This window comes from Pantherophis guttatus, chromosome 2 (assembly GCF_059756535.1).
Source record: "Pantherophis guttatus breed Tessera chromosome 2, ASM5975653v1, whole genome shotgun sequence".
Taxonomy (NCBI): Eukaryota; Metazoa; Chordata; class Lepidosauria; order Squamata; family Colubridae; genus Pantherophis; species Pantherophis guttatus.
In genome coordinates, this window is record NC_142064.1 from 38,789,830 (window position 1) to 38,813,682 (window position 23,853).

At 38.9% G+C, this 23,853-nt stretch overlaps 1 protein-coding gene across 1 annotated transcript in view; it reads right to left on the reverse strand.

Moving 5' to 3' along the window:
- The window catches only part of HAPLN1 (hyaluronan and proteoglycan link protein 1), a 110,710-nt gene that overhangs the window by 63,128 nt on the left and 23,729 nt on the right, over positions 1–23,853 (reverse strand). The gene's annotated exons all lie outside the window — the stretch shown is intronic.

Consider the following 23,853-nt stretch of genomic DNA (forward strand, 5'->3'; position numbering starts at 1 on the left):
AAACTCACTTATGTATTTTTAATAGGTCATAGATAGATAACTTTTGGTTTTCCATATGTGGCTGGAATCCCAAGGGCATCAGTAATCAGGCAGCCACTGGTCATGACCGTTGAGTCTTTTACCCAAACCTTTGTTATTTTCAAAGTATGAATTTTCACAGTATGGTATAGATACAATCCCTATTTTTTTAAATTTATGCCTGTATTTGAAACATGGGCTGTTATATGCAGAAAAAAATAGGTGTGTATTAAAGAGCAGAGAGATAGCTTAAATCAATTGATAACTTCCGAGGAAATTATGTTTGCAATCAAGCAGTTGAAAGTGGGTAAAGCTCCTGGAACGGATGGTTTGACAGCTATCTATTATAAAAGTTTACAGGAGGAAATGGTGGAACCACTGAAGGAATTATTTAATAATATACAACAGGGAGGAGAGGTACCTCCAACTTGGAAGACAGCATTTATTTCGCTGATCCCAAAAGAAGTGCAAGACTATACAGATCCTAAAAATTACAGACCGATTTCACTTTTAAATACAGACTATAAGATTTTTGCTAAAATTTTAGCAAACAGATTAATGACAGTTATGCAGCAAATGATTCATCATGATCAAATTGGTTTTATAAATGGAAGACAAATGAAAAGTAATGTAAGGCAAATTGTTAATTTATTAGAGTATTTGGGAAGGAACAACCAGGTCCCCTCAGTGCTAGTTTTTTTGGATGCTGAAAAAGCTTTTGATAGATTGAATTGGCAATTTTTATTAAAATTAATAGAAAGGATGCAACTTGAAGAACATTTTATACAATCTATTAAGGCAATATATCAAAAACAAACAGCGCAAATAATAATTAATGGTGGTTTAACAGATAATTTTAATATAGAAAAAGAAACAAGGCAAGATTGTCCCTTGTCTCCGTTATTGTTTATTTTGACACTGGAAATTTTATTAAATAAAATATGTGAGATTGATATAATAAAGGGAATTAAAATTAGACAGTTTGAATATAAGTTATGAGCATTTGCGGATGATCTGGTGGTTACCTTAGCCCAACCAGTACAATCGATTACAGCCTTGATGGATATAATCCGCTCATATGGACAAATATCTGGTTTTAAAATAAATACAGCTAAAACAAAGATAATAGCTAAAAACATGGACAGAAGCCAGAAAGAAGAGATAGAAAGGTTAACAGGATTTGAAATAGTTAAGAAGGTTAAATATTTAGGGGTTTATATTATGACTGCAAATACAAAATTATATCAATATAATTATGAACCGTTATGGCAAAAAATATAGAAAGAGATGGAAAATTGGAAGAAATTGCAACTGTCTTTGCTAGGTAGGATAGCCGCTGTAAAAATGAATATCTTACCAAGATTTTTATTTCTTTTTCAAATGATACCTATACTTAAAAAAGATGAAAATTTGAAGGAATGGCAGAAGGGCATAAACAAGTTTGTGTGGGCAGGGAAGAAACCATGAGTTAATCAAAAGATAATGCAAGACACCTGAGAAAGAGGTGGTCTTAAAATGCCCAATTTAAGACTGTATTACGAAGCTGCTACCCTCACAGCAATTACAGATTGGATAAATTTAACGGAGGAAAAGATACTGAATATTGAAGGATATGGTCTGGTCTACGGCTGGCATGCTTATCTATTGTATGACAAGAAAGTAGATAAGACTTTTAGAAGTCACATATTAAGAAATGCTCTACTGCGTGTCTGGAAAAAGTATAAATATAAACTAAAGGATAAGTTACCAATATGGACAGTACCCAGACACGCGATAGAGAATATAAATTTGGAGCAAAAGCAAGATAAGTTTACATATAATGAACTCCTTTATAAGGAAGGAGTTAGATTACAATTAAAATCTATGGAGCAATTAAGAGAAGAAGGAATTATTAAGACTTGGTTTCAATATGGTCAGCTGCAGGCCAGATGGAGAGAGGATCAAAAAATTGGTATTTTGCAGCAGGATGAAAATTTGATAAAGCAAATAAGAGATAAAGGTCAAATGCATATTAAAAGGTTGTATAATGTATTAGTGGAAATAGATTTGGAAACAGAGTTAGTCAAGGATTGTATGATAAAATGGGCACAAAATATAGGTGAACCAATAATGTTGGATACATTGGAAAAGATATGGGTCAGAAATGTAAGATTCACACAAGCTCAAAATTTAAGAGAGAACTTTTACAAAATGTTTTATAGATGGCATCTAGACCCAAAAAAATTAGCTTGTATGTATCCAAATTTACAACCCAAGTGTTGGCGATGTGAATGTGAAGATGCTACATATTTTCATATATGTGGACATGTAAAAAAATTAAGGCTTTTTGGATAAAAATATGGTGGATTATTCAAAATATTTTAATTTACGCCACAGTTTTTTTTTGTTGGGAATAGTCACGGATTGTACTGTAATAGAGACTAAGTTGGTTTTGAATTTAATAACAGCTGCCAGATTACTGGTGGCACAGTACTGGAAGAAGGAAGATCCACCTACCATTGAGGAATGGACTTTAAAAGTTGTGCATCTGGCAGAGATGGCAAAAATTTCATCATATCTTAAAGATCATTCGAATGAAAGATACATATCAGAATGGAGAAGATGGATTGACTATATGCAAAAAAAGTATCCGAACAAGAAGATTCATATAGCTTATGAATGAAATATTTTTAAGTAGTCTATGTTTATAGTTTTTGAGTTATAAGGAGTTAAAGATTTAAGGAGAACATGAATGCAATAATTTGTTAGCATATTTTAGCTTTATGTTTGTGAATGCTATACCCTGTGCTTGTTCTGGGAAGTCTAGGGAGGGGGGTGGGGGTGGGGAAGGAGGGGAGGGGGAAAGGGTGGGGGGAGAAAATGTTTGTATTTCTTATAAAACTTTTCAATAAAAAAAAATAGGTGTGTATTCTAGATTAGTAGTTGAAGAGTGTTCATGTAAAATGTTGACATTCTCTTTCTCTTTTCCTCATCATAATTCAGGCTGGCTTTGATTTCTACCTCTACTATTGACGTCCTTCAAGGGACCATTACTTGTACCTCACAGGCCTTTATCCAGTATTCCAAGATTATGCCCCATGAGCAATGTTGTTTTGTGCCTTCCACTCTGTGACAGTAAAACTGAGCATTCCCTCATTCCTATTATGGTGGAGTAGGACCAGGGATGAAATCCAGCAGGTTCTTTTTTTTTTTTTTTTTTTTTATTGCAAAAGTTTTACAATTACATTTTCACCACATTTCCCCCCCCATCCCACCCCCCGCTCCCCACCCTAACCCCCCTCAAACCCCCCTAACCCTCCCCCCCTGACTTCCATGAAGTATAATCCCATCAAAGTCCCCTTTTTACAAAACTTGAACCCCTCAAACCCCCTTAGAAAAAAAAAAAAAATTCCCCCCCCCTCACAGTATTCATACATTTCTATTTTTATATAATACTTTCAATGAAAAGCTATTTGGTATTTCCTAACTTGATATTTGTTCTGCACATAATCTATCCACTTTTTCCATTCCCATTCATAAGTCTCTTGTGGGCGATCTTTTAAAAATGCTGAAATCTTCGCCATCTCCGCAAAACTGGCCATCTTCAAAGTCCATTCTTCAATAGTGGGTAAAGACTCATTTTTCCAATATTTACCTATCAATAACCTCGCTGCTGTGATCATGTACAATATCAACTTAATTTCATCCAGTGTAAAACCCTTTACTATACCCAATAAGAACAATTGTGGGGAAAATGGAATTTTTCTCTTCAAAACATTCTGCATAACCCACCATATTTTAATCCAAAAAGCCTTAACTTTCTTACAATTCCACCAAACATGATAATATGTAGCATCTAAACAATCACATCTCCAACATTTTGGCTGAACATTAGGATACATACAGGATAATTTCTTGGGATCTAAATGCCATCTGTAAAACATCTTATAAAAATTTTCCCTCAAATTCTGCGATTGTGTAAATTTAACATTCTGAACCCATATCTTTTCCCATGTTTCTAACATCACTGGTTCTTCAAAATTTTGTGCCCACTTAATCATACAATCTTTAACCAATTCAGTTTCTGAATCCCTTTCTAACAAAACATTATAAAGCCTTTTAATATGCATTGGACCTTTCTCTTTTATATGTCTGACCAATTCTTCCTCATGCAACATAATACCAGTTTTTTGGTCCTCTTTCCATCTCAATTGTAGTTGATTATATTGTAACCAAGTTAAATTAATTCCTTCATCCAACAGTGTCTGTAATGTCTTCAACTGCCATCTGCCCGCATCTGTAAAAAGAATCTCTTTATATAAAAACCCCCCGAGTGACATTATATTTGTATTCCACATAGTATGACCAAGATCCAGCCATAACGGTATTTTGTAATCCCATTTGAGTCGGTGCTTCTTCCAAACTCTCATCAAAGAGTCTCTAAGTATATGGCTTTTAAATACTTTATCCACTTTATTATCATAAAATAAATAAGCATGCCATCCAAATTCAAGATCAAAACTTTCTATATTCAATATTCCAGTCTTTTTCCTTCCAAACCAGTCACTTGCTTGAGTCAAAGCTGCTGCTTCATAATATAACTGTAGGTTTGGAAGTTTAAGACCTCCCCTTTCTGGAACATCTTGCATAATTTTCAATTTCACTCTCGGTTTTTTCTCATTCCAGACAAACTTATTCAGTCCTCTTTGCCACTCTTTCAGTTGTTTATCACTTTTAAGCACCGGAATCATTTGAAACAGAAATAGAAATCTTGGCAAAATATTCATCTTTACTGCTGCTATTCTTCCAAGTAAAGAAAGCTGCAGTTTTTTCCATGTCTCCATGTCTTTTTGCACCTCTCGCCACAAAACCTCATAATTATTTTGAATCAGTTTCATATTAGATTCTGCAACCTGAACTCCTAAATATTTAACCTTTGACACAATCTCAAAACCTGCCCTCCTTTCAAGTTCATATTTTCGTTCTTGTGTCATATTTTTGACTATCATCTTAGTTTTTTTCTGGTTCAGTCTGAATCCTGATACTGCACCATAATCTCTTATAATGTCTTTCATCAGGATTATTGATTCCACCGGTTGTGTTAGGGTAACAACCAGATCATCTGCAAATGCCCTTATTCTGTAATCTTCTTGCCTTATCACTATACCTTTCAAGCTAATCGAATCCCTTATTATATTCAACAAGACTTCTAATGTTAAAATAAAAAGCAATGGGGATAACGGACAACCTTGTCTTGTTCCTTTTTCAATTTTGAAATCTGTTGTCAAACTTCCATTAATAATAATCTGTGCCTTTTGCTCTTGATAAATTGCTGAAACCGCCAATATAAATTGATCCCCAAAGTCCATTTTTTTTCAAAGTCTTTAATAGAAAATTCCAATCCACTCTATCAAAGGCTTTCTCCGCATCCAAAAAAGCCAGCACTGCAGGGATCTGTTTATTCTTCTCAAGATATTCCAGTAAATCTATCACTTGCCTTACATTGTCCTTCATATATCTACCCTCTATAAATCCCGCTTGATCTTCATGAATCACCTCTTGAATCACTGGCATCAACCTGTTGGCTAATACTTTTGCATAAATTTTGTAGTCATTATTCAGAAGAGATATTGGCCTATAATTTTCCGGTTTTTTAGGACCCGCTTGCTCTTTTGGTATCAAAGAAATATAAGCTGTTTTCCATGATGGGGGTATTTTACCCCCTTGTTGTATATTACAAAATAAGTCTCTAAGTTGTTCCACCATTTCTGCTTGCAAAGTTTTATAATACACTGCAGTCAAACCATCTGTTCCCGGAGCTTTGGCAGTTTTCAGTTGTTTTATTGCTACAATTATCTCCTCAGCTGTTATAGGGTGATTCAGTCTTTCCTTTTGTAAGTTAGTAACTTTTGTAACTCTTTTATTTTCTAGATATTTTTCTATAAGTCCATTCTGTATGTCATCTTTAGCATATAGTTTAGTATAGTAATCTACAAAAACTTCTTTAATTAATTTTTGTTGATAAATTTCTGTCCCTCCAATGTCAATACAGTCGATGGTCCGCATACTCTGCTTCTTCCTTAGGGTGTAAGCCAGCCATCTGCCCGGTTTATTGGCATTACAAAATGTGTTATGCTTTGCATATTGTAAATTTGTTGCAACCTGGTCCGCCATAAGCATTTGGAATTGGTCTTTCAAGAGTTTTATAGCACTATGTGTTCTTTTATCTGTTGGATTTTTAATAAGTAACTGTTCTTTTTTCTTTATTTCTGCTTCAATTTCAATTCTTTTCTTTTGTCTATTCAATTTGTGCTTAGAGTTCATGTAAATGAGTACCCCTCTCATATATGCTTTACTCGCATCCCATACAATTTCAATAGGGGTACCCTTGTTCAAATTAATTTCAAAAAATTCTTTCATCTGCTTCTTAAGTTCTATTATATTTTTTTCATATCTAAACAGATTTTCATTTAGTCTCCATGATCTTCTCTCAATTTTTGCAGTCTCAATTTCTATCCATACTGGACTATGATCAGATAAAGTTCTTGGAAAAATTTTTGTTCTTTTTGTTTTGACAAGTAAATCATTTGATACTAAAATAAAATCAATCCTTGAAAAAGATCTATGTCTGTCAGAAAAGAAAGTATAATCCAAGTCTTTTAAGTTATGTATTCTCCAGACATCCTTTAGTTCCAAATCTTCTTTCATTTCAAAAAAAGTTTGTGGTAGTCTAATAATCTTTTCTATCTTTCAGCATCTTTGGCGGTAACTCTTTATAAATTCCAACTTGAGTTCCCTCAACTTGCACAGAGGAAAGAAAAGATTTTTGCAGAATATCATTTCTCATTCTTCTGTCTGTGAAATAAATCACCACGTCTCTTGGTAATTGTCTTTGTCTGGCCACCCACAAGTTCACTCTGTAAATTTTATCTATTTTGCATAAAATCTCATCAGGATCAATTTTTAACAACACAGCCAAGGCATCAGCACAAACCTGTCTCAGATCTTGCCGGTCACTCTCCTTGATACCTCTAATTCTTATAGCAAATTCCATGGACCGGAATTTCATCATCGTGATTTCATCTTCAACTCTCTGCACTTTATTATCCACATCAGAAATTTTAAAATCAGTATCTTTTATTTTAACATTCACTTCTGATTTAAATTCTTCCAATTTAGAGTCCACTTTAATGATAACTTCTGACAGGCCAGAAACTGCATTTGATAATTTATCAGTCACCTTGTCATAATTCTCTTTCACCAAATTTTTCATTTCAGTAATTTCCTGCTTAATTTCCTGTTGGGATTTTTGAAATTTATCATCCAAAGCCTGCGTGATAAATTTTTTTAAACTTTCAAAATCAAACTGCTCTTCAGGCTTATGTGTGGGAGATCCCCCCCCTGCTGCCTTGCTTTCCTGTTTTTTAGAGGCCATTTTACCTCGTGAGTTAGATTTTCTAAAAAAAGAAATCCTTTTTCTTCTTCCAGCACCACAAAGTCCTCTTAGAAAATCCCCCAGTTTTAATCAGGTTAGAAGTAAGTAAATTTAAACTTGTGTGAAGTCAGCTTGTTTTAGAAAGGGATTTTTTTTTTTCTCACCCCTCTTCTCCTGTACTCGCAACAAACAGCGCTACAATGTAACTTGTTAGAATAGCTTCAAAGAGTCACTTTCCCTTTCAGCTTGTTAACTTGTTAGCGCTGGAGCGGCGCCATCTTTTCAAGCCACTCCCACTCACTTCAGTTTTTAGTCAGATCAAAAAGTCACAAAGAAAGGGAAATACTTGCAATTCCTTGGTTTCAGGGTTCGGGTTTTTTTTTTCTCCGTTAATTAGTAAGGTTAAATTCAATCGGCTGTGTTTGCTGCTGCCGGCTTGCTCTGCAATAAACAGAGTCGTCCCACGCCGCCCGGAGTCTTTGCAAGTTGAAAGGGAGCCACGCCTGTTTCCTCCCCAGTAACAAATTCCTGGGGGCTTACAGGGGCTCAACCTGCGCCTTGCCAACTCTCTCCTTCAAATCCTACAGATTCTGGAGTTTTCAAGCCGCTTCTCACGATCAAAGCGGCTCTACAAACGGCGGGGCTGGCGGACCTTAAAAAGGCACCGTCTTCACCGGAGCCAGCAAAACCCGGAAGTCCGAAATCCAGCAGGTTCTGACAGGTTCTGGAAAACCGGTAGCAGAAATTTTGAGTAGTTTGGAGAACCGGTAGCGGAAATTTTAAGTAGTTTGGAGAACTGGCAAATACCACCTCTGACTGGCCCCAAAGTGAGGTGGGAATGGAGATTTTGCAATATCCTTCCCCAGGAGTGTGTGGGGGGGGGATGGGTATTTTGTAGTATCCTTCCCATGGAGTGGGATGGATATGGAGATTTTGCAGTATCCTTCCCCTGCCATGTCCACCAAGCCACACCACGCCCACCACGCAACACCCACAGAACTGGTAGTAAAAAAAATTGAATTTCACCACTGAGTAGGACCTATGGTTTGGATGGATGCTGGAGAACAGCTACATGTGGATCTCTTTAGGAGCATATATAGATGTGCTGTGTGTTGTTGACCCTACAAGGATGGATATCCAGTGAGATTTGGATACACTATGAATGTGCCCTTGATGCTTAGCCTCATGCTTGTGGAACTGATTTGGAAAAAAAACATTATCTGTGGTGAATGACATCCTCATGACCTGCTAAAACAGAAACCTGTGACACCTAAGTTTTGGTAATGTTTGGTCCTTCTATGTATACATTTGCAGAAAAGTACCTGCTTCTTCAACCTCAGCCTGAAGAAAAAAATTTTGTAGTTGCTTTTGATGGTGGACACACAATGGGGAGAAATAGGTAGTGGGATGAATCCAAAATCTTGCAAGTCTTGCTATGAAATTGCAGTCAAATATCCTGTGCAGTAGATGAAATTGCTGTCTATTGGTATACAGCATGTACTTATGCCATGTGTATGATTATAACACAAATACCACTCCTTTAGTACGCACTGAGTCAACCCATTCTGGTCCCCAGCTATGAGGACATGAGAGGGAAATAGTACATGACCCAAAGACAGTGATACAAAGTAAAGTGACATCTTGTCATTCAGTTGATTGCATGACAAAACTGGTAAAAAGAAAAATATGCAGTGCTCACATTTCAAATTCTGATTGGAAGAGGCCAATCATTGGCTTTACAATAATGCATACTAAACATGTATAGGCCACACTAATGTTCTCCAGGTATGTTCAGGTGTGTGACAGCAGTATGCACTGTGGGTAGCAAGTTAGTCCTGCTGTTTGGCACAGACTGTATGACTGGCACTAAGATTCATCAATTATGTAATGATGAAAGGCTGTTAGCTTTCAGCTTCTGCAAAATGGTTTTGGCTTTGCCTCTGAATTAAATTGGAAAGGAGGATTGGATCATCAAACTGGAGAGAGAAAAAAGTAGATCCAAAAAAAGAAAAAAAGAAACTCTTTATCTTCTCTGACAAGGTCAGTTTTATCTGGTCCAATAGATTCCGGGGCATTTAACTATAGTTCCACCATTCTTAGCCAGCCAGGTATCAATCACTAACTGTGGGTGAATGGGCACTTGGAGGCTGCTGGATTGGGAAGGCTGATCAAATGTGTTTAACTAATAATGAATGAGTTGTATATAGGCAAAGACACAATTTAAGTCCCTGCTAGAGCGTAATAATTGCTACATGCAATACATATCCAGAAAAGGACACTCTGCAAGATTATCACTTTCCTTTTGAAACAAAAAATGAAGAGGAAGAGAAACTTATATAGTAAAATAACTCTCCTTTTCATAGAGAAACTGGAAAAGAACAGGGGAAAGAGATTCTACAGCTATGGCCTGGCCTCTGTACTTCAGCGTGGCCAGAGATATGTGCAAGGAAGGGGAAGCACAGGGACTTCTGCCTCCACTCATTTGCTCAGCCTCTTTGGCATCGTGTCATGGATGGTCTGCCTAAGATGGAATAGGGCTCTTCAGTAGGTCCATGTTCACCATTTTTTGTCACCTGACAAGCTCCCTGAACTTTAGTTGTATATTTTGTTCTTCTAATTAAATAAAATATCCCTTCAATTAAAAATAAGAATGAGGAATCTGCAAAGCAAAGATTAGCCTCCCTGTTCTGACCTAGGCTTCCCCAAAAAGCACGAAGCAGAATCCTGGTCCCTACAAAACCCCTTTTATTAAACAAACAGTGAATTCCTTCCTGGCAGAGTCTTGGAGAGTCACAAACCAATTAGGCGAACTAATTGTCTCCTGCAAACTCCACTCCCCTTTTGCTTCTCTTTTATTCCCTCTGGGAGGGACCATTCATTGTCCACCTGTGGCCTTACTCCTGAGTCGACCCTTGTTCTTCATCTGGCAACTTTGCACATGTGTACACTGGGAACAGGCTCCAGCTGTTCGTGCTGCCTCAATGATGTCTGACTGAAGGCAGCTGATAATTGGCATATGGCTCTGGCCTCCTCTCTGGCTCTGACGCAGAGCCCTCATCAGAGCCTTCCCCAGACTCCAGGACTGGCCCATGTTCCTCCCCAACTTCCTCACTATCTGAATCTGCTGCGAGCTTTGCTGGTCATTGGCGGGCCACAACACCACCCCCTCCCAGCTTTATCTTTATTTTAAATAATGTTTTTGGGGCCAACATAAGGCTCAGATGCATTTTTAAGAAAAATAATTGTTACCGACTCAGGAAAAGAACAATTTTAAACATGATTGTAGAAAACATTCTTGGGTGGAGGGAACTATCATATCAGATTGTGTTCTTGGATGCAAATATTTTATGATTGGCCATTCTCATAAGGATAGTTGTTTGTGAAGTCTAAGTTCCAAGTCTCTCGAGAATGTTCAGAATATTGACATAGTATTTTTGCCATGAAATCCCAAGAACTGTGATTTAATCAATAAGATTGGGGTAAGCCTCCCTCAGCTATTTAGAAAATGTGCATGTTAAAGTCCAAAACATCTGAATTTCCAAAGAGTTTTAGGTTGAAGAAGCTTTTCTATTAATACTCTTATAAACATTTGTCCTTTGGAATTCTCCCTTTCACCTTTCAAATCCAGTTAGCAATTATTTGGTACCACACATTTGTTCCAAAACTTCAACTCTACATATGAAGGATATGGCACCATGTTAGAAGTAACTAAATGTAATACGGAGTCTTCTGTCTTGATATGAATTTACTACTGTTGCTTGACCAAAAACATGAATGAGCTTGCCAAATCCAGCACCAACATTATGGCAACAAACATCTAATGACCGAGCAACAAGAATATTTAGCAACCTGACAGCGAGCTTGAAGTATCCATATATAGATATAGGTGTAGCAAATTTACTGCCTCACACCCTAATGTCAAATATAGCAGGAAATTCCAAAGAAGTTTGTTAAGTTCCACTTAAAGAAATAGAATGGGACCTACAGTACTCATACTAAAGGATACATATAAATGGTTTTTCTCAGTGCTGACTGAATGCACTTTGTGTCTTTCAAAAAGTTTCATTTTAACTTTAGAGTGAGGTGAATCATGGCACTGATTTGTCTTTTTCTGAATAAAATTTCTTTTAAATTGGTTAAAAAGAAAAATTCTTAAGGAAAACATTTAGGTTGGTGAAATACATAAGACCTTTTGAAAATGGTAGTGCTGATAATGATATTCTAGTTGACAGTGTAGGAGCTGCATTATATAGTTGAACCAATGCAACATAACAATTGGAAATTGAGTTCATTCTAAAATAAGAACTGTGGCTATGGAATTAAAAGTATTTTCTCAGTCTAACGGGTGATCTATATGTAGAGATCAAAAGAGGAAGTGTGACTCTATTGGTTCTTCTCAATCTCTGCAAGCTTTTTATACGAACAATTAAAATATGATTTTGGTTGCCCGGCAGGTTTTGGAATAAAAAGTAGTGATTTGCATAGTTCAGTTCTTTTTCTGATGTAGATTTAGAACTACATCAGGTGATGCCACAGCTAGAAGTACATTAATCTCTTTTGGCTGATTCATCAACTGCATCCCTTCCAGAAGCTTGTCCTTAAAACTATGGTATAAACATGTATTAGTAACTTTTGGAACTCACAATGTAAAATGTTCTACATGGGTTGTTTTTAGCATACTTGTGCTAAAGGCATTGCTCTGGCTGCTAATTTGTTTCTCAGCAAATTACAAAATGCTCTTTATTATTAGTTGTGAGCAAAGTTTACCATTTTGGGAACAGAATGTTCCATCCCCAGACCAGGGAATTTTCAACATCCCTAGTTATTACTTTAAAGTCCTATACATGCTAATATACCTATATACTTAGGAGTAGGGATGCATAAAGCCTTTAGATCTTTTTGTGCTCAAATAAAATAGGCATCTAAACATAGTTAGATTTTCAGGAGCATCAACTAAAACAAAAAAAAATATCTTACAGTATTTTAAGAATGACTTTATTATGGCATAAGGTGTTTAAAGTGACATAAAATGATTATTTTATTTTTGTTAAAAGAGATTTATTTTGAATTTTTGTACAATTTGGAAAGTACATGTTAAGTAGTATTAAACTATGTTGAATGTTGAAATTCCATTGAAGCTTTTATGGATAGTAATAAATCTGAATCTTTTTTTTTCAATTTGGAAAACAAGATATAAAAATCAATACAGAAATTAGGTAAATGTATTTTAATTAAAGTTATATTATATCTAAAGCATATAAATATAGACTCTAGGTCTGTGTGAAAATAAGTGCCAAACTCAGTTTTTCCTACATGTCTATGAGCATATCAAACAAATATAAAGGTGGAAAGCAGAATAAAAGGATTATTCAAATAATTGTTATAGTGCAACATTCTAATTTCTGACAGAACAGCAGTGTGAGAAAAAGTTAGTTGATGTTGGTAAAATTATTATTTTCGACTGGTATCACTATTATTATTATTATTATTATTTATTATTATTATTTATTGAATTTGTATACCTCCCTACTCCCGAAAGACTCAGGGCGGTGAACAGCCAAATAAAATAGATATAATATTAATGTTAAAAAACCATTAAAATACAATTAAATAATTGGCCCGGAAAACAAAATTTAAAACACCCCAAATTCATAAGACAAGTTTAAAATTTAAAAATTTAAAATTTTTTAAAAACAATTTAAAAGAGAGGTTAGGCCAGGCTGGCCTGCTGAAATAGAAATGTTTTGATGGCACGGCGGAAAGCGCGTAGGTCCGGGATCCTCCGTATCTCTGGGGGGAGCTCGTTCCAGATGACGGGTGCCCCCACAGAGAAGGCTCTTCCCCTGGGGGCCTGACGGGTGCCCCTACAGAGAAGGCTCTCCCGCTGGGGGCCGCCAGTCGACACTGTTTGGCCGACGGCACCCTGAGGAGCCCCTCTCTATGGGAGTATACTGGTCAGTGAGGGGCTACTGGTGGCAGAAGGCGGTCTCGTAAATACCCCGGTCCTAAGCCATGGAGTGCTCTAAAGGTGGTAACCAGAACCTTGAAGCGTACCCGGAAGACCACCGGGAGCCAGTGCAGCTTGTGCAGGAGGGGGGTCACATGGGAGCGCCACGTCGCTCCCATAACCACCTGCGCGGCCGCATTCTGGACCAGCTGGAGCCTCCAGGTGCTCCTCAAGGGGAGCCCCATGTAGAGAGCATTGCAGTAGTCCAGGTGGGAAGTGACGAGGGCATGAGTGACCGTATTTAATGAGTCCCGATCCAGAAAGGGATGCAACTGGCGAATCAGGCGAACCTGATAAAATGCCCTCCTGGCCACGGCCATCAAGTGCTCTTCTAAAGACAGCTGTGAGTCCAGGAGGACCCCCAAGTTGCGAGCCCTCTCTGTGGGGGCCAACGACTCGCCCCCAATGGTCAGTGATGGTACCAACTGACTATATCGGGATGTCGGAAACCACAGTCACTCGGTCTTGGATGGGTTGAGCCTGAGTCTGTTCCTCCCCATCCAGATCCGTACAGCCTCCAGGACATCATTTCAAGTGCATCACTTCAAGTGCATCATTGGGGTGGTCCGGGGTGGAGATGTACTGCTGGGTGTCATCAGTGTACTGGTGGTACTTCACCCCAAAACCATGGATGATCTCACCTAGCGGCTTCACATAAATGTTGAACAGAAGAGGCGAGAGGACCGATCCTTGTGGCACCCCACATACAAGGGGCCTCGGGGTCGACCTCTGCCCCTGCCAACACTAACTGCGACCAGTCAGACAGGAAGGAAGAGAACCACCGCAGCACGGTGCCTCCCACCCCTAACTTTTCCAGCTGGTGCAGCATGATACCATGGTCGATGGTATCAAAAGCCGCTGAGAGGCCTAATAGGACCAGGACAGAGGAACAACCCCTGTCCTGAGCCCTCCAGAGATCATCAACCAATGCGACCAATGCCGTTTCCGTGCTGTACCCAGGCCTGAAGTCCGACTGGAACGGATCCAGATAAGCCGATTCATCCAGGTACTGAGGGAGCTGTCGTGCTACCACACTCTCAACAACCTTCGCAACAAAGTGAAGGTTGGAGACTGGACGATAATTAGCCAATACTGCCGGGTCCAGGGAAGATTCTTGAGGAGAGGTCTCACCACTGCCTCTTTCAAGGCAGCAGGAAAGACACCCTCACTCAAAGAAGCATTTATAATCCCCTGGAGCCAGCCTCGTGTAACCTCCCGAGAGGCCAGCACCAACCAGGAGGGACATGGGTCCAATAAACATGTGGCAGCATTCAGTCTACTCAGTATCCTGTCCACATCTTTGGAGGTCACAGAATCAAACTCTTCCCAGATAATATTCTCAAGACCTGCCTCCATCCTCCCCCCTGAATCTACCCCGTCAGAGTCCAGATGTTCCCGAATCTGAGCTATTTTATCATACAGATACTGTACAAAGTCCTCGGCTCCAAGGGGTCCTCCCGCGCTTCCTGAAGGAGCAGGGAGCAGGTCACCCTAAACAGGGTGGCCAGGCAGTTAGCTGATGATGCAATAAGAATGAAAAAATAGTTACATTTTGCCACTTTTATCGCCACAAGTTAAGTCTTAATATGAGACCTTACCAGTGTTCGGTCAGATTCAGACCGGCTGGCTCTCCAACCACTCTCCAGGCGTCTTTTCCGGCGCTTCATCTCCCTCAGCTCCTCGGTAAACCAAGGAGCCAAGCGAGATCGGCGCCGAGTCAGAGGCCGCAAAGGCACGACCCGATCCAAAGCTCCAGCGGCCGCCCTATCCCAGGCGGCCACCAGGTCTTCAGTCGAGTCGTGAGCCAGAGCCTCAGGAAACGGTCCAAGCTCTGTCTGGAACCGATCCGGGTCCATCAGGCGCCTGGGGCAGAACCACCTCATTGGTTCTGCCTCCCTGCGGCGGGGTGTAGCGGTTCGAAGGTCAAGGCAAAGGAGGGAATGATCCGACCATGACAAGGGTTCAGTCACTATATCCCCAATATCGAGATCATTCAACCACTGCCAGAGACAAAAACCAAGTCCAGAGTGTTTCCCCCGTGTGAGTAGGGCCATGCACTAGCTGACTCAGGTCCATAGCCGTCATGGAAACCATGAACTCCCGCGCTGCCTCAGACGCTTCACCGATGGATGGCAGGTTAAAATCCCCCATGACCATAAGCCTCGGGGTATCAACTAGCTATGTAAATATAGTTCAATCTACATAAAATAATCTAATCAAGTAATTTGTATACCAATGTTGTTAATTTCGCTGATTATGTTATTTACAACGGAATGTTGGCCTGTTATCTTCATTTCTACATTACTCATCCTTTTTCTGTCACTGGAGTATGATAGAAAGCATACATCAGATAATGTTGATGATGATGTTATAACAGTTCTCTTAAAAGTGCTGATAGTTTAATTTACTATCTATTTGACATAAATAAAATGCTATGAAGCATCTAAGGATGCTTAGAAGCATCCTGAATTACCAGCAGAGATAGGAGGGGAATGTAAAACATACTAATCATATTTATTAAGTCTGCCTTTCCTAGACTGATATATAAAGGCCATGTTCATTGGGAAATATAGAAGATGTTTTCTAAACATCTGGAGAATCAAACCTGGATTTCTGTAAGGTTTTAATAATTGACAGTGTCACACTGCAATTAAACTGAATTAGCTCCACAAAGGAATATTGCATTTTGTCTCAGGGCTTCAAGCACTGAGAAAATGCAATATCATCATCCTAGAAATACAGCTTTTCTGTTGTTATTATTACAGAATGCTAAGTGCTAGAACTTTAATTACCTGTACTAAAGGAGAAAAAGAAGCAAGATCCTATACATTTGTATAGCTTTGCCTGGTCCAGTGTTCTCAAGATACATTAGAATTATAAAGACCAGAATTCCTATCAGAATGGAAGAAATCCTGCTTGAGAATTCTAGAAACTGTGGTCCCAACCCATCTGAAAAGGACCAGAGCGTACAACATTTTTATTGGTTATATTTCCAGTTCATGTCTTGAAATCTATCCTGGGATATTTTTCTTTCTTTCTTTCTTTCTTTCTTTCTTTCTTTCTTTCTTTCTTTCTTTCTTTCTTTCTTTCTTTCTTTCTTTCTTTCTTTCTTTCCTTCCTTCCTTCCTTCCTTCCTTCCTTCCTTCCTTCCTTCCTTTCTTTCTTTCTTTCTTTCTTTCTTTCTTTCTTTCTTTTTCTTCTCTCTCTCTCTCTTTCTCTCTCTCTCTCTCTCTCTCTCTCTCTCTCTCTCTCTCTTTCTTTCATTCTTTCTTTCATTCTGTCAGGCCTGGAAGCCACCTTTTGCACTAGACCTTCAGGCCTGCCACATTTACTACTGTTGGAAACTGGGAGGAGGGGATTGTATGGAGCCGGGGTGATATATAGTCATAATAACATTCCTTTCTCAGAGAGTCAAGTACAAATTGCCCTGCACCTGGAAGGCTGAACTTGGGAGGCATCTCCAGTTGGGACGATATGTGATTGGACCATGTAATGGACTTGTGGGTGTTGGGCAGGGACATGGACTTTTCTTTAGGTGGAGAAAACCTGGAAACTTTCAGATTAAGGTTTTCCCAGATGTACCAATATGATATCTCTAATAAAATGTAACTTTGAGGAAACTCAAGCCTCAGAGTTTTCTTTCATTGGGGGTGTTACTTGGAACCCTGACACATTCATTCATTCAATATACCTATACATTTCACAAAATCCAACTCTGGGTGGCATACAATTGAACAACAGTGTAGAAGTCAATATAACAAATATAAAATTCAGACTAAAATAAACATTATAAAAAACAAATATGCTCTAGGCAAAGGAGGGATAAAAATGGGTATCTAGCAATGCAGTCATCTAAGAATATCTCTGGTTCCCTGGTCTGATTGTATAACCAGATATTGAAAATATCTCTGGAAAATCAAAAGGGATGGAGCTAATTTAATTTCAGGAAAAAGAATGTTACCTAAGGTGGGCACCACAGCAGAGAAGGCATGTCTCCTAAAACCCACCAAATGCAGGTTCTTAGATGATGGTACCCACAGCATGCTTTCTGTGCCAGATTTAATGTGGCAGGCTGATATAACTGGGAAAAGTGGCCCCTCGGCCTGATTCCATGTCCCATGAAGAGTTTTAAAGGTCAAAACCAGCACCTTGAATTAGAGCTGGAAGAGAACTGGCAAGCTTGTGGAACAGAGGTGTAATGTGTTCAGTTATAGGAATGCACGTAACTGCCCGTGCCACTGCTTTCTGTACCAGTTGAAGCTTCCAGATATTGTTCAAGGTCAGCCCCATGTAGAGAGCTTTGCAGTAGTCCAATCTGGAGGTAACTAGGACATGACTGTAAGCAAGGCTTGCAGTCCAGGAATGGATGGAACTGGTGTATAAGACAAAGTTGTACAAAGGGCCTCCTAGCCAGGCTGCTACCTGCTCATCAAGCAGAAGTTGTGAATCTAGGAATACTCTGATTGCACACAGGATCTGTCTGGGTCAGTACAACCCTGTCACAGCACCAAAGATTTATTTATTTATTTATTTATTGGTTTGATTTATATGCCGCCCTTCTCTGGAGACTCAGGGCGGCTTACAATGCGTTAAGCAATAGCCTTCATACTTTTGTATATACCTGCTTAGTAGGGCTTTCGGCCCTCCCTAAGCGGTGTTCTTTTTTTATACAAAGTCAGCTTATTGCCCCCACAATCTGGGTCCTCATTTTACCTACCTCGAAAGGATGGAAGGCTGAGTCAAGCTTGAGCCTGGTGAGATATGAACTTGCAGTAATTGCAGGCAGCTGGTGTTACTTAACAGCACTTTAGTCTGCTGCGCCACCAAGGCTCTTGATGACATACTCTTGGATTCAATGGGTCCAATCCAAAGCCATTCAGTCTTGCCAAGATTCAGCTGAAGTTTATTGTTCCCCATCCTGAGCTCCACTGAGCTGCTTAATATTCTAGAGGCAGAGACATATAATTGTATATAATGTATAACCCATTGGCTTCAGGTAGACATTAAAGAGGAGAGGAGAAAGCATCTAATTGGCCCATTAGTATTAGTTTAGCTAATTACCCTACCTGCATCATGTAGGGCAGAATTAGCTCTGCACCTCTTTATAGCCCTTTCCTTCCCTCCTACATGATAGGGGTAGGTAGGGTAAATAGTCCTGATAAACCAATTGGTTATATTTTAACAAGTCCATAAATTATCCCTATATGTAAACTAACTCAGAGAAAGAATTTCTCACAACATGGATTTCTTCTTGAGCAAAGATCCTTCATCCTTTCAGGTATGGGTGTAAAAACCTTCTTCTGTGCTTTTTGATTTTATATTCGGTAGGAATGACACCAGTAAATGCACCAGCAGTGGAGTTGTGAATCACACCCACGTCTATTTTTAATGCATGAAACTGTTCATTCAAAACCCTTTTACAAACACTAAATGATGTAGTTGCACTCTTTCAATGCTGATTTATTTCAGGAGAACAAAAGAATATTGTTAAACAGAGGATTTTTTTTAAAAAAAAAAGACAAGGGAGGTTATAAGTTCTCTTCACTAGTTTTTGTGTTCATAGCGTTTGTCTATGTCAGCACGTACATGTAATTATGTTTCTATATATAACAGTTAAACAGCTGGGAGAAGGGTAAAAATATACATTCATGCAATGCACATTAACAAGAAGGGATATAAAGAATAACTAGATAACCCATGATTTGTTGGGTCATTATTCTTTCCACATATAGGCTAACATTTTCCCTTTTGTCACAACCCCGAGGAGACCTCGGGTAAAGCCTCCTCCTCCTCCTCCCTCAGCTGACCTGTGAAACTCCCTACCGCTTTGTTGTGGGGGGGAGGAACAAAGGTAACTACGGACCACAAGGAAAACTGTATTCCTGCTCCTCATTCTGGTATATCAACAAAGGGACTTTTCCCACTTTCTGAACTTCACCCATCAACTGCTGTCCATCCATCCATCTATCTAAACTGCACCACCAACAAGCCCTATCTTACCAGCAGACATCCAAATTGCTCTCTTTTTTTTCCTTCACTGATCACCATCATTAAGATATTTCAAATTTCAGCCTTGGTTCCAAAGTTGCTAATAGGTGGTGCTGTCAACCAATTGGATACAGGAACCAGGGGTCGGTGAAAAAGAATTTATTTATTTGTTTGTTTGTTTGTTTATGTGATTTATATTGCTGCCTATTCTCACATGGCGACTCAAGGTGGCTTACAAGAATATAAAAACATCATATAAAAAACAGTAAAACTAATAAAAGAAAGAATCCTATATAATATAATAATATAATAAACTAAAATACCCCCCCCCCCGCCCTGGTGACAGCATACAAGGCATTTAATGGGCTCCATCCCGCTCTGGGTTCCCCAGGCCTGCTGGCAGAATCAGGTCTTCAGTGCTTTCTGAAAGAGAGTTAGAGTGGGCCCCGTTCTAATCTCTGGGGGACTGGTGTTCTAGAGAGAGAGGGAGCCACCATGGAGAAGGCCCTTCTTCTGCGTCTGTCCATGTGTATCTTCCTAAGAGATAAGACCTGCAACATTCCTTGCCTCTCTGCAACATTCACTCGCTTTTGTGAGTCAAAAGAAAGAAGGTGGAGGTAAGCCCCTTCCATTTTGCCTTGCCACACTCAAACTCTCAGGTTTCTAAGAAGTGAAGTCAGAAGGCATGGTGGAATTGAAATAGGTACAGCTTCCCCAAATTTCAATTTAATCGGAATCTTGGGCCCTGGATTTTGAGCTTGTTTTGTAAGATAGCCTATTTGAAGGCTGTTGCGTCCTCAAGTCATGCTGTTGCATAGCAACATGGGAACTTTTCCCATTGTCTAAGACGTGACAGCTCTGCCGGCGGAAAAATAGATGCACACTATTGGTTTACCTGTTTGACAGCTGCTATATAAATAGCAGCTTGACTGAAAGTTGTTGTTGCCGGTTCCTGCGTTCTTGTTAGCACGTTAACTGTTACCCTAACAAAGGGATTTATCTTTGAGCTGTCTTTGCCTCAGTTTCTAGCCACCCTTGTTCTCCCGAATAGAACAAAGGCTAACTTACAGAATGAGTTGATTCAAAAACCGATGCTATTTGATGAACAACTTCTCCCAACTAATGGTTAGTACTGCAAGCTACTTCTGCTGACTTCCGACTGCCAACAGTTCAATAGTTCAGTTTTCACTGGCTCAAGGTTGACTCAGCCTTCCATCCTTCTGATTTTGGTAAAATGAAGACCCAGATTGTTGGGGGCAATATGCTGACTCTGTAAACCTCTTAAAGAGGCTTGTAAGGCACTGTGAAGCAGTATATAAGTCTAAGTGCTATTGCTTTTGCTATTTCATTGTTCTGGTTGTTCTCATATTTTCCTATGGCTAATACAGAAGAAACAAAACCTTCTTGGGAAGTGTGAAAAGTCAGGGAGGATTTAGAGAGATGGAAACATTTGTAAAAGAAAACAGTATTAGGACCTTACATCACCTCCAAATTAAAGAAATTTTCAAACAGCCCAAGATAAAGTTAGAAAATAGTTCACGGGAATGAAGCATTCCAATTTTATGTCTATAGAGATTCTCAGTCATCCAGGTCGTGGTTGTCCCAAAGGTGCTTTTTTCAAGAGGCAACTGGACTTTCTGGAAAGTCCAATTGTCTCTTGAAAAAAGCACCTTTGGGACATTCCAATTTTAATTATTAACTAATATGAAGGTTTCAGACATATTTTTCATCTTTTCCTTTCTCCTCTTTTTTTTAGTAGCCTGCAACCTACAATTAGCTTACAGAAAATAAGGCCTACTAACACAAATTGAAAATATAATATAAGTATGGCTTCTTCAACCTCTTCAAACACACTAATTCCTAATCTTAATGTTTCAGAGATATTAAAAAAAAACCCAATAAACTTTCCTATGCTAATTTTATATTCATTTTCTAAGTTTTAAGTATTCTCCTCAAGTCTTATTGTGCTGTCTCAAAATGGTGCAGGAGTGTTCCTGGCAATAATGAGTGACGAATGCCAGCTGCCTAGCCAAAGATGGGTGGCAAACAAATTTAATAAACAAACAAAGACCAGCAGAATATAGGGTGTGGCTGGTAGCGGATGATCACTTTGGCGACAATGGCAAAGTCATTCTTTCATATTGCATGGGGGAAGGAGTAGTAAACTGGTCCTGCATATTACCAAGAAAATCACATGGATAAACAGTATAAAATGTTTGATTATATATTGCTGTGTGATGGTTGGCCCTCAGGCTGGATGATACACAACAGGTAACATAGTGGTGTTTATGACACAACTATTTTCATGCTTCTAGATGTCTAGTTCCTTCATAATGACATGAAGGAAAAGAACATCTAAAGCTACAAGATGGACCCTGGGAAATATGGACACGAGAGAGCTCTAATGTAAGAAAATATGAAATGAATTGAGTACACATTAGCATCTTCTATATAAGTGGATTGAAATGAAGTGGAATGGGTCCCTTTCAGTAAGAAAATCACAGTTTTCTATGTAGGATATGAGAAAAATGGAGAAATGGAAATTTTCATGGGTAGGAAGGATACAGCAAAGATAATACTTGGATGCGATATAATCAATCACTGAATAATACCAATTAGTTCAAGAACAATTCTTTAATTGACAATTCTTTAATTATGACAATTATCAACTTTATGCACCAACTGTTGTTATAAAAGAAGAAGAGGTTGATGAGTTTTATGATCAAATTCAATCTGTAATTGATAGAAACGCAAGTAAGAAGCACAAAGAAGCAGATGAAATTATGTATTAATTTCTGCCAATCTAGTGGTTTCTTCAATGAGAGTGGCTAACACATGCCTCAAACACTAAACCACTAAAATAGCACCTTTAAACATGAACAATCATATGGTTGTACACAGAAATCAAATTGACTCTATCTCTATAAGGAGATGTATCAGCTGAGTTACAATAGGAAAGGCAATTGATCATTTATAAAGATGGCAGCACTTGCCAACCTTGTCTAGCTCCAAAGGCCCAAAGGCTTAGTTCTGCATATTATTTGGAAAGAATACCACCAGGAAATATCAGGACTGTTGGCTAGATTGGGAAACTGAAAAAATAATTCCAGTTTAATGTAATGGCAAACCACTTTTGTCCTACTGCTAAGAAAAATGAATAGTTATATCATAGTGTTCTCAGAAGTCAGGCCTGATGTGAAGAAAATTTTATCTAAAGATGAATTAGGGCTTCAACAAGTGTCCTGATCTTGTCTGAGCTCAGAAATTAATTGGGGTCAGACTGATTCATACATGGAAGGTCTGCCTTAGTTCTCTTGAAAGTAAGCACAGAGGAATCGGTACTGAGACTTTTGCATGAAAAAGCTATGAATATTAGAGCTTTGTAGAACTTCCCATGGAAAATCCTAAACAAAATCCAGACTTCATGCATGTTGCAATTTATGTTGCTTCAAAGGGATTAAAGAAAAACTATGAAACAGACAAACAGCTTTTTAATAATATACTTTCTGATCTGGATGTGAGTTTGACACACACATCAAATTTATGTACCTACTCTGGATTATTTCTGGAATGAAAACGGTGTTATGACCGAGGCCCACGTGGTGATTACCAAACACAACTCAATCCTGAACAAATTTATTTTATTAAAACAGCTGAGAATTAATTCATTTTCAGCTTAGTCCAAAACAAATTCTTCATAATCAGTCCTATGGCCTTATCACCAACCTTTGATGTCTTTGGCAACCTGTCAAAGGCTTTTCTTGGCAAAAAGTCCACAAAGTTCAAGAGACGCTGACAAGAAGCACTGGAATCAATGTTGCTTTTCTACAAAGAACCCAACGGCTCGTTGTTGCTTTTTTAAGCCTTATGGGAGTGGCCTTACTCCTGAGTCGTCCTTTTTGCTTCAGCTGCTCTTGCCTTCTGACAGCTCTTCGCATGCGTGCACTAGGAACAGGCTCATCCTGTTCCTCTGCCTCTCTGCTGTTTGCCTCTGGAGGCTCCTGAGTCTGCGCATCACTCCCAGATAACCCTGCCCCCATCTCTGCCTCCGATGCAGAGCCCTCATCTGGGCCTTCTCCTGACTCCAGTCCTCCCCAGCTTCCTTACTGACTGACTCTGCTGCCAGGTCCGCAGGCTGCTGGTGGACCACAACAAACGGTAAGGGAAGATACATATGTTAGTTACATTTTTACATCTACATGTAGTTCGATCCAGAGTGACCTACATGAAGCTATCTATGGAATTCACAGAAGACCATAGAATTTAAGTCAGGAATGATTTAATTCATAGCTCAGATACTTAGTTGCTATAACTCTATCTCAGGTACTTAGTTGTTACAGCTTTGATGTGAGTGAGACTACTTTGCATTTCCATCTTTGCCATCTTTTCTCATCCTTATTCTGTCTCTCTTTTAATTTTTTAAGGT